Raw genomic sequence first — 12,800 nt, forward strand, 5'->3', positions numbered from 1 at the left:
TACCGGTAGCGTATCAGTAATGATCCTCCAAAGCAATAATTTCCACTTTGTCGGTCCCGGTAGTTTCCATAGTTTACTTCTGCAAAAATCCTTTTCCTCCCACCCAACTCTAGACCCACTACTACAGATACAACCTATAACAACGGTCAAAAACCGTTGTTATATAAAAAAGCGGACGTTGTTAAAGCGTCCGTTGTAAAAGGTTTTAACAACGGTTGGTTTTCTTAAGGAAACCGTTGTTGAAAATATTAACAACGGTTTTAAGTATAAAAACCCGTTGTGGAAAGTGTGACTCAATTTTGGGGGGAAAGTTATAACAACGGGTTATTTATAAATAACCGTTGTTGTTTGTTCTTAAAAAATAAAAAAAAAAAAATTAAATATTACTAGCTATAAATATTAAAGCATCCTTTACTAACATATTAAAGCATCCTTTACTAACATTCATTAATTGAAACAACATGGCAATGAACCCTAATTTTATCAACAACGAAGAATGGCTTACACAAACGATTGAAGATGATGGGAAGGTTCTCGCCGTAGGACTTCCGCCGATCAACACCCATTAATCAAAGCATCCCTTGAACATCAACGGAATTATTGGATTAAGAGGCGTGAAGCAATCCGGCTTGTCAACAAAGCCTCATCATCATCATCATCTTCATACCCTCGTCGACTCGATATTCGCAACTTGGGTCGACCAGAGATATGTTGAGTTGTACTCTTCCAACCTTATCTCCACATGCAAGTCGTGTCCTTGCATATATTCAATCTGTTATTGCAAAATATGAAGCCAATGACCCGGAAGTTAGCGGTATACCAGAGTGGCGTGATTGGTGGCAGGTTGAGAAGCGCTTTTTACGCTTAACCGGGGTTGTTCCGGCTTATTATACATCTTTTGATTTCGATAATTGCTTTGTAATGTATTTGGTTTAAAATTAAATGAAATGATCATTTTGAAAGTGTTGAGTTATGCTTGTTTGATTTGCTTCCATTTTTTCAACTCCATAGATCTATCATTCATCATCAAGATCTGATTATGGCACAACTTCCTAACATATATGGCACAACTTCCTAACATATATATTAATTAAAAAACAACTCAACCCACACATTAGTATAAATACATTGCATTATCTCAACTAACATGCATTTCCATTATCTCAATATATTCTCCAAACCCTAACTCGCTAAAACATGCTCGATCCGTCTCAAGGACGCCAAAGAAGATGGAAATGAAATAATTAGAAACACATACATGGAAATGAAATAATTAGCAGATCTTTGAACGGAACCTAATGGTCGATAAAAACACATACATTGAAATGAAATAATTAGAACAATAAAATAATGACGATGAAACAAACTCCGATAATTACGAACGTACGTAAAGAGACGATGAAATCAACGGTGACGGCGAGAAGATAAAGCGACGATGAGAAAGAGAGAAAGAGACGATGAGAAAGTGTGTGTTTTGTGTTTGTGTTTGGTCATTTCTTTGGGTTTGTGTTTGTGTATTAAGGTTTGTGTTTTGTGGTTGCAGCAGACTTGTGTTTGTGTGGTTTATAGTATGGAAGGTATTGACAACGGTTATTAAACAACAACCGTTGTGAAATATGTTTTAACAACGGTTGTAGAAAACACCCGTTGTTAAATAAGTTTTAACAACGGGTTTCAAAAATAACCGTTGTTATTACTTTTCACTAACTTTGCGCCAATTTTGCGCCAAATTATTAACAACGGTTGTTCATGTGTGACCCGTTGTTAAAACGAATAACAACGGTTTTTATAACCATACCCGTTGTAATTGATTTTAGTAAAATTCGCGCCATGCATTCTACAACGTTTATTGTGATTTTCGTGAATATTCGTTGTTAAAGGGGCGTTGTAGTTGCCTGGATTTGTAGTAGTGTCCTATCCTTTTCCGACCCATGCATTTCTATGAAATTCGTGAATACCATTCCATATCCACTTTTCACATTATATTCTCCCGTGCTACTATGCGGCCAGAAGATAGAATCCTCCCTTCGGGACAGAATAATTGGCATTGCCAGAATTTTACTTGCAGTCTCCTCCGAGAATAGATCTCGTATCTTTTCCTCATTCCAGTTTCCCCTTTCATCCTCCTCCCCCTCAATGTAAAGATCCTTTACCTTAAGGTTTCTAATGTTACCCACATCTACTGAAAGATTATTATTTCCAGCCTCCGCATACTCCCCTTCCACCCATTTACTAGTCCACACATTTAGCTTTGATGATCGTCCAGGTTTCCATCCCATATGTTCCTGGATTAGATTTAGACCATGGAGAACACTTCTCGAGCCCCAGGAAAAGCCCGACTTTTTCCTAATAGATCCCTCATCTCCTACCATGGCATTGCCCAATAATAATTTCCTGAAGACACGACTAAAATAAGAATCATGCCCTTTGGCAATCCTCCATCCATGTTTAGCTAACATGGCTTGATTCAAGCATTCAATGTTCCTTATACCCAGCCCGCCTTCGCATTTCGGGAGACTAAGGAATTTATGACTACACCAGTGGATTGTTTTTCCAGATTTACATCCTGCCCACCAAAAATGTGACAAAAGAGAGTTGAGTCTATGAGTCACACTTACCGGCACTTTGAACACCGATAGAAAGTAATTGGAGAGATTTGATAGGACAGAAGAAATAAGGGTTAGTCGTCCCGCTGGAGATAGAAAAATTCCGTTCCACGATGTTATGCGCTTCATTACATGATCAATCAAACCTTTAAAGAAAGTCTTCTTTGAACCCTGCACCTCAGTTGGTAAACCCAGATATTTACCCATTCCTTTATTTCCTTTTATCTTGAGAATCTTCATGCAGGTCCTTGCATTCCTAATCTTCGTGCTAGGACTAAAAATAATCCCAGATTTTTCCTCATTTATAACTTGCCCTGATGCATCACAATAATCAACTAGCAATTTGTGAAATTCCTTTACAGACTCATCTTTATCCTGTAGGAAAAAGACCGCATCATCCGCAAAGAAAAGATGAGTCAATTGTCTTTCCCCTTGCGCTAGAGTGATACCCCGTAGAGTACCCTTGTTTTGTAGTCGTAATACATTTTTGGACAATACATCCATACACAACACAAACAGATATGGCGAAAGGGGGTCTCCCTGTCTCAGGCCACATTTTGGTTGAAACAATGGAAGGGGGGCACCATTGAAGAGCACCTGATATGACACTGTCGTTACACAGTTCATTATAATAGTCACCAGTCTGGGTGGTAATCCCACCTTAAGTAATACAACCTTTAGAAAGTCCCAGTTAACCCGATCATACGCCTTACTCATATCAGCCTTGAAGGCGAATCGACCATTCTTTCCTTTTTTGTGTGAGTTGACTTTGTGCATGGCTTCATGAGCAAGTAGGATATTATCTGAGATGTGTCTACCTGGGAGGAAAGCGTTCTGAAAATCTCCGATAAGATAACCCATCACCTTTGCTAGCCTATTTGTGATACATTTTGATACAATCCGCATGAGAACATTACAAAGGCTAATCGGCCTGTAGTCATTAACCCCTTCTGGATTATCACATTTAGGAATGAGGGTGATGAAAGTTCTGTTCAATTCTTTGAGGATCGAACCCGAATTAAGAATTGATAGGATCTCCTTCGTAACATCCTTCTTGACAAAAGCCCAGCATTTCTGATAGAAAGTAGCCGGTATTCCATCCGGGCCCGGAGATTTTAGAGGGCCCATCTGAAAAACCGCTCTCCTGACCTCCTTGCTCGTGAAAGGTCGTTGTAGCCAGTCACCATCATCACTTTTGATAGTTGAGTTCCAACTCATCAAAAGTTCCTCCCTTATTTGCGTATGATTGGCATCATGATTCCTGCAACCTGGGTTGAAGAGGTTCACAAAATTTGCTTGGAAAATTTGTTTTATCCGGTTTGAGTCAAAAACCCAGTTACCGTCCTCCTCCTTGATGCCTAAGATAAAATTTCTTCCCGCCCTCCCCTTAACCCAGTTAAAGAAAAATTTAGTACATGTATCACCTTCTACCGTCCATCTCAGCTTAGCCCGTTGTCTCCAAAAAATAGCAGCAGCTTTTGAGAATTCCTTAACATTTTCATTACATCTTGTATACTCCTCATCCTCACCATTTAAGATGGCCATATCCATGCCCTTTTCTAAATCCTTATCAAAATCATCCCATTTTTTGTTCCACATTTGTCTCTTATCCAACGCCCATTTCTTCACTTTGTGTCGCACTAGTGCCGTTTTTCGTACCACCCGATAAGCAGGAGTTCCTATAAAGGCAGTCATCCATGCTGCCTTTATAATTTCCATACACTCCTCATCCGCTAATACCCAAGCATCTATCTTATACGGTTTCTTGCTTGTATTTTGTGTCAGATGAAGATCAAGCTCAATCGGGGCGTGGTCCGAAATTTGTATCGGATAGTGTTTAATTCCAGTATTCGGAAAAATACTCAACCAGTCCTTGGACCCCATTGCACGATCAATTCTTTCATAGACGCGTTTATCACCTTTTCTATTATTGCACCACGTGAATCTTGGTCCTTTGAATGGGATGTCGACCAACTCATTGTTAATCCGCCATAGGTTAAATTCATAAGCCCCTTGTATAGTTCTTGTACACTTACTTTGTTTATCATTCCCATATTCTACTTGATTGAAGTCACCCACTATTATGTACGGGTGTTGCAATGATGCAATGCAGGTTTCCAATTCCTCCAAAACCGCATGTCTCATTTGAACACACGGTGCCCCGTAAAAAGAATAAGATACCATAAACGACCATTACATTTCTTCACTAAAAGCACGATAAAATTATTACAAGACACGACATGGCTCATACTAGCCTCCTTACGCCACCCTACCCACAACCCACCCGAACTTCCAACAGCATCAACACCAACAAAATTTTCAAAACCAAAAGGTCTAAAGGTAGGGTAGAGGTTACACGCATTACACTTCGTTTCAATAAGGAAAACAAATTCATAGTACTTACTACTTAGTAACGCTCTAAGCTTTGGAATTGTAGGGGCGAGCGTATTATTAAGACCCCTACAATTCCAGATTAGGCCAATCATGGGGAAAGAGGAGATTGATCTGGCTCAACCTCCGCAAAACCCTCCTCAGTTGCAGCATCCCATGAGTCAGAGGAGTCTTCCATTTCCACATCATCAATACTCATTCTGAAACTTTCCTTGATCTTCATCGCATTCTCCTTCCAGCTTCTAATCCCATGGCATTTCTTTTTTGCCAAGTGAAGCAGGTAGCCTTTTGCTCTATCAAAAGAGCTCACTGCCTCCTCAGGAACCAAGTCTTCAGTAATAATTGTGGAGCATTTCCTCTTTCTGGCCTTAGAAGTGATTTCAGTAAAGTCATTTGCACCAGTAGAGTTGTAGAGGCAATCCGCCAGCCCCATGAATCCATCAGTTATACACTTATTGTCCCTTCCTTCATCCATCATTGCAATGAGCCTGGATGAGACTCCAGCTCGCGGAATATTGAAAAATCCTTGAGATCCTCCCTTCCTTGCTGATAAGTTAGTCTCCATCACCTGCCCTTTTCCTTTTTTATCTTCCCCATCCTTGCTATTCCCATTGCCCCCCATGCCCCTCATCACGACCTCTTCAAGTGGCATTAAGGATGAAGATCCCAGCTGCAGCTCCAGATCTTTCCTGACAATAGCATCAGGAATAATAGATAGAATATTGCGTTTCCTTCCCAAGTCACTCTTTGTGCCCAGATCCTCCTTCCCCTTGACAGAACTTTCAAGACGGTTCACCAAGATCGATATTGACATGCCCTGAGGCAACCTTACTTTGTATTTCAGTGTTTGCATTCTCTGAATCATCAGTGCTTGAAATCAAGTTCACAACCACAGTAGCTGTCACAGCAGCTTGCCCTTCAATGTCAGAATATGTATTCTCCTCATTCATTCCTTCATTAACTGCCATTGGAATTGTAACATCAGAGAAGTTCTCCATTTCCATTTTAGAGTCTGAACTGATCAAGATAACATTCGTGTTCTCAGTTTCCAAACTTGCATCAGCTTCATTGTTCATTTCTCCTCCCATTCCATGCTGTTCCCCATCAGGATAGTGATATCTAATAGGGATCCCACCTGGTGGTGGATCAAAGGTCTGGTTCAGCCCACGAAAATCAGCTTGAGCTCTTGCCCATTCCAGGTCACTTTCCACTCTGCTTGCAATTGCACCCTGGATCCTTCTGTCTCTGTCAAGTCCTCCTCTTGGCATTTGATTGTTCTCCACCACTGCATATGCATCTCCCACCACAATATGTGCTGCCCCTGCCTGTACACCAGCTCCTGCACCTGCATGCACACCAGCACCTGTCTGCAGACCAGCCATATTCCCAACATGTCCCCCTGGTTCCTCAAAGTCTTCCCCTGCACTATGATACTCGTCCTCATTATTTCCATTATTCTCCTCAATCCATCCTCCTGTACCCCTTCTTTCACTATTTTGCCCTCTCTCATTTGCCCTATTACCCCTCATTTCCCCCATCCTCTGTGCACCCATCCCATTCTGAACAAAACCATTTCCCTGATTTCTTACCGCCTCCTCCATCACCACATCCCCTGTATGAGCCCTATCTCTAGTACCCAAACCAACATTACCCGCCATACTACTGTTTCCCATACCAGCATCTCCAGCAACCCCATTAAATACTCTTCCTCCTGTCTCCCCCATGTGCACTGCCTCTGGTCCCACTTGGAATAGAACAGGACCAGCAAAAGGTTGAGTTGTTACAGCAAAGCTCATACCAGGAAGGACCCTTCCCCCCGCAGTAATGCCCAGGTCAAAGAAAACAACTCTCTCCCTCTCATTTCTTCTTTGGTTATCACTCCCCATCCTACGATTACCCAGGTGAACCCTATAGGTAATCGTTTGAGTAGTAGAGGGAAGAGCCCTTAGGTCCATGTTGAACATAGTGTGGTTGCTATGAGCTTCAAAAACCATAAAACCCTTTTCAACTATCCTATCCATCATGCCATTAATACTAGTAACCACTGTCATGAGACTCTCAGTACACTGAGCCCCCCTATGCCCAATTTTACCACACTTAATGCAGTATTTGTAAATTTCCTCATATTTAAATTGAACCTAAAGAAGGTATCCTCCATCCATAGCCAGGAAGAATCCAGGCATTAGCGGCTCATTTAATTTTAGACAGACTCTCAACCTCAAGTAATCATTACGTGGGACAACTCCAAAAGGTTCAATTTGATAGTGATGACTTAACATTTTACCCGCCACATGAGCAACATGTAAATTTAGACACTCAAAAGGAAGACCACAAATGCGTACCCATACCTCAGCATATGGGAAGCGAACCGTCCTTGGAACTGTATCTGGATACCAACGAGCCAAGACCATCAGAGCGCCATCAATTGTCACTGTGCTTCTATTCAGCAGTCCCTCCAAGTCATCAACATCTTCACAATGCAGAACATAAATTTCACCCATTCTAAAAACAGTAATTACTCCATTCGTATCCCATTTACGTCTAATCACATCATTGACCAGGTCATCCTCAAATAACCGGTAATCCACCAAGAATCCCAAGCAACAATTACCCCAGAACTCCCTAGACCTCCCCAGTTCTGCCGGATCCACATTTATTACCCCCCCTGACCTTGGATACCGCCAGAGGTTCACATGCAGTGGATTCATCGGGTTGAAATCCGCATTAGGGTGGGGTTGATGGAAGTTCTGATGATGATAAAAGTTTTGGTGGACATCTTCATGATCATCTATCCCTGCATGTTGATGTCTATTGTCCCTGATCCCTCCCTGGCCATAACGACCAAATTGCCCTTCAAATTCCATTTGTTTCTTTTTGGTAAAATCTGATTGTAGACGATTTGAGTGTAGATGACACTTATTCAAGAGAGAAGAGTGACTAAATTTTGATGGTTTGAACTTTCCCATTATGCAGGCTTAAATAGCCCCAAAACACCACCCACAAAAACCCCCACCTGATTGGGGAGGTAAACCGTCACCCAATCAGTGAAAAGAAAACCACCCCAATTGGCCTGAATTACCTCGAGCCTTCAACCAAAACAACCCCCAATTAGCATTTAAGGATATCCAATGATTAAGAATCAAATACCCAGAGTCACACGTAATAGGTAATAATGCCTTTAGCTGTAATTAAAGCAACATAATAGGGTTCAAGAACCCAATTAGAAGAACGGGGAATTTGCAGGGTTTATCCAATTAATGATTGTTTTTTTAGGGCGGATCAAAAAACCTTGAGCCACCACAACCCCCAATCCCAGATCAACGGAATTTGCAGAGTTATTTGTTTAATTTAGATGCTTTATTGGTTTACCCAGTAGAAATTGATAGATAGAAATGATTAAAAGGAAGCTTTTTTGATAGAAGAGCTCTCAAGAAAAGAGAGAAAAAAGCTCTCTCACTAAGGATGAGAGAGAAAGATTTTGTTTAAGACACATAATGTGGTCGAGATTTATTTGAATTTGGTTTCAAAAATATAATTTGAGTCAGATAAAAGGATAATAATTATATTCTATCCCATTAGAAATTCTTCCACACACCAGATGTACCACATCATCATATACCAGAACATATACGAAGTATAAGAAAGTAAAATACAAGAAATATTCCTTAAAAAACGGAGACATCCCACGGATGGGGGCATACAATGACGAGGTATATCTGTTGTATTTAAGAATTTTTTTTAATTCTTCCATACATACACCAGTTGCACCATATCATTATACGCCATATTTAATAGGGAAATTGTTACACCCGATATACCCAGTGGCGGATTTAGGCGGGGTTAATGACCGTCGAAATTTTCAAAATTTTTAGTTAGTAAAATTTTCCAATATTTTTCAAAATTCCCTTAAACTATTATCCGCTCGCTCCTGTTGAGGTTAGTTCCTGACTCCGTCACTGGGTATACCTAAGGATTTTTCATGCTCCACATCGTGTTTAACTCGAGTCTAGTACTAGAATTTTTTTGCTTTAGTTGGTGAACATTAAAGCAAGCAAACAAACAATGGGAATTGGTCCAAATCTATGGGTAATTTGATCATTAAGAGCACCTCCAACCATGAGGATGACTCTACGCGGAAATATGAGGATGAGAGTTTGAGGAATAAAAACAACCTCCAATCATGAGGATGAAGGAGTGTAAAAGAGCGGATGAAAACGCTGCGCTACAAATCAAGGATGAAGACGCGCAGCTCTTTGTTGCCAATTCTCAGAGACCCCACCAAATATTTGTCCATTTAATATGTTTGCTACACCAAAACGACGTAGCTTCTTTGCTAAATATGTTCATTTTTTTGGTACACCAATATTTGTCCATTTAATTGCACCCATAATTTAATTTTTGCCTAAAATTAATTTGTAATTAATTTTTTTTAAAAAAATAATTACATCATAATTCCTATTTTTTTTTCCTCTACAAATAGGTAGTAATATTGACATATATATTCACCCACTTTTTTTCTCTTCCTTTTTTGATTTTCTTTACACTTTTAAATATCGTTTTTTTTAATGGACGTCTTACTTTTTTTATAATAAAACCGAAGGCGATAAATTATGCAAGGAAGGGAACGCGCAGTGCTGAAGGACAATTTCCACTGCAAATGCACATTTCTAATACAATTAAATATTGGTGTGTTTTTTTAAATATTGGTGTGTTTTATTAAATATTGTATTAATGTATCCTTGTAAAATAATGTTTTAAATTTTAAATTTTTATGTTTTAGAAATTGTCTTGGAAAATATTTTTTTTTAAGAGAAAAAAACGTTTTAACCTTTTTTTCTATAATAAAACTGAAGTCGATTAATTATCGAGTTGAAAACCCGAACAAATTACGAAAATAGATTTTAATGTAAAAAAATGTGTAGGGTATGTTAAAGTAAGAGAGATAAATGATGAAAGAGAGTGATGAGGAATAAGTGTAAATTATTGTTGGAGAAGTGTTTTGGTTGTAAATTGAAAAGTTGAGGAATAATGAGGTGGATGAGTGAGAAGTGATAAGAGAGAGTGAGATGAGGAGGTGAGAAAATCATGGTTGGAGATGGTCTAAGTAGACAACTAGTTAGTTTAAAAGGGTGAATTGCTTTAGATTGTGATAATGATCGTTTTGCAGTAAATTTAGGTAAAGATCGTAGTTGCACGTTGAAAAGGAACTATAATTTGCGTCAATTAATGCCATGCCATACCATTACCACAGACCACACGCGTTGTATAAGGAAACAACTCATAACAGGCTAAGAAATATTTTCAGTGACCATCAGTCCCTAACCAAGTGTGCTCTGAATTACGGATTTTCTAATACGTACCTTACGGATAATTATGATTTGTGTTTTTGAATATTTCACTTAATCTTTAGGGATATTTGGAAAAACTGATTAAATTTTTAAATGAGGTACATAAGTTATTATGTGATTCAATTTTACGTACTATAAACTTACTTTAAGTACACAGGTGGTTATTGGCAATTGACATGCAAGAAATAAAACTTGAAGGGCTAATAATAATAGTGAAAAAAGTCAACGATGAGGAGAATCTGGTATGTTTTGCAGGACATTCCATGCATACAAAATCCATGCACTAACGACCATCTATGATGGGGAATATCATTACACTGTAGAATCTTGGGTTGAGCGTGTTGAAGATTTTTTGCTTATTAAATACGTGTAACAAATTACCAAATTATATTTACAGCTATAATAAATGAAGATGACCTCTTTTATATTACAAAACAAATAAAATTGGATCTTTTGTTAACTATTTTTACACAGTAATATGGTTGTGGTTGGATCAAGAAAATTAAATAACGTATACAAAGTATTATAAAGACGATTAATAAATAAGTAAATACATTTAACTGAGACCGAGGAAGTAATCAGTAGAGACCTTAGTTATGTAGGGAGGGGGCTCGTCCATGCTGGTTTTAATTTCATATTTCACCTTAAAGTTATCATCCAGTCCCCTAAGAGCATTAGTAATAGTAGTTCTTATTCTTGAGAATATCGCCAAGAACTTTATTTTAAGAGTTGATTTACTAAATTATAAAGTTGATTCTTAATTTTAAGAATTGAGTTTTAAAATAAAAACTAGGTTGCTTAGCATATGAAAATGTGATGACCAATGACCATGACATAGAAAATGTGAGAAAAAAAAAAAGTTCCTCTATTATTGATTAAAGTTCTTAAATATGGGAAATAGACAAATATATATTTGGCATGAGAAGAACTTTATATAAAATTCTTTTATTGCTATTTTTCTAAGCCCAACGATTAAATCTTAAAAAAACATACAAGAAGTTGATAGTTTAAACTTCAACCTCTTTACCATTTATTTCAAAATCCGCCACTAAAAATAAGTTATAATTGACCATCTTGACTTGACGTGAGGGATAAATAAGCCTTTTGTCCCCTTTACTTTCTTTCTAAAACCCGAGTCATCGTTAGTTGAAACATGCTTAGATCATGAATGACAAAGATAAGTTCGTTGAACTTGCTAACCGACTATATTTGCGGTTTTGTAGGTGAAATAATCGAGTTAGGTTGACTAACTTGATTATCATCTAGCATATGCTAACTTACGTGCAATATGGTTTGTGAAAACTACTCCATATAGTTCGTATTGTACTACAATGAGTTTGAGCTATGTGGTAGACTCGTATACCATGTGTCACAAAATATGGTTTTACGTGACGTACAATTCGCGTGCAAATTCATGTTTCTAATTCAATTTGGGATTAGATTATAGGAGTATCACTACAAGAAATAACACAACCGGTGACTACATAAAAAGACGGTCGCTCGTGTCCTTAATTTTTTGTAGTGTATATATCAGAGAAAAAGGAACATACATCGGATGTACTACCTCTAATTTTTTTGTTTTTGAGCATATATATATATATTTTTTGAGCTTATTACCTCAAAGTTTATTTGTTTTTGAGCATATTTATATTTTTTTTGAGCTTATTAAAGTTTATAAGTTAGATTTTAATTTTTTTACATCAAAAGTCAAATTTTACTAAATTTATATGTAATGTTTTTGAGTTTTATTGTAACTTTTTAGAGCTTAATGTTCAAGTGAATAAACTCAGAAATTTTATAGTAAAACTCATAATTTTTAAAACTGATGGGGCATATTCTGCACCGCTGACCAAGTCAACACACTGAGCAAGGTCAAGGATATCCACAGCAAGTCAACGACTTAGACCGCCTGGCCGATGCGGCCCATCGGCCCGCTAGCAAGTCTCGGATGGCAACCCGCCAAATGGGCACATGTCCGCGTACTCACATCCAAGACCCTCTCTTGGCTGTAGGGTCTATCGGCCGAGGGTAGAACGGTCTTTCCACCTAATAAGCCACTTGGCCACTTGGCCACTACGTGACAAAAGGTGAAAGCCTATAAATACTCCTCAACCTTCATTGAGGAAAGGATCCCACAACATAACCTAAAATACACTATTCATCCTGTATCTCCCTTTATCTCTCTACAATACATTCCTAGCCAATTAGTATACAACTTATACCTATAAGTTCACCGACTTGGGCGTCGGAGTGGGTACGCTTGCACAAAGCCAAGCCCTCGCCTCGTTCATTGTTGCAGGAAAGGCCGAGAGAGGCGATAAGAGCGAGAAGGGTTCAACCAAAGACATTATTCTACAAGCCACGGGTGGTAACGATACTTGCTCTGGAATTACACCCGGAACAAAAACAAAACTCGAAAATTTTATTATAATGCTCAAAACCTATAGAATTGGTG

Source organism: Silene latifolia, chromosome 10 (assembly GCF_048544455.1).
Source record: "Silene latifolia isolate original U9 population chromosome 10, ASM4854445v1, whole genome shotgun sequence".
Classification (NCBI taxonomy): domain Eukaryota; kingdom Viridiplantae; phylum Streptophyta; class Magnoliopsida; order Caryophyllales; family Caryophyllaceae; genus Silene; species Silene latifolia.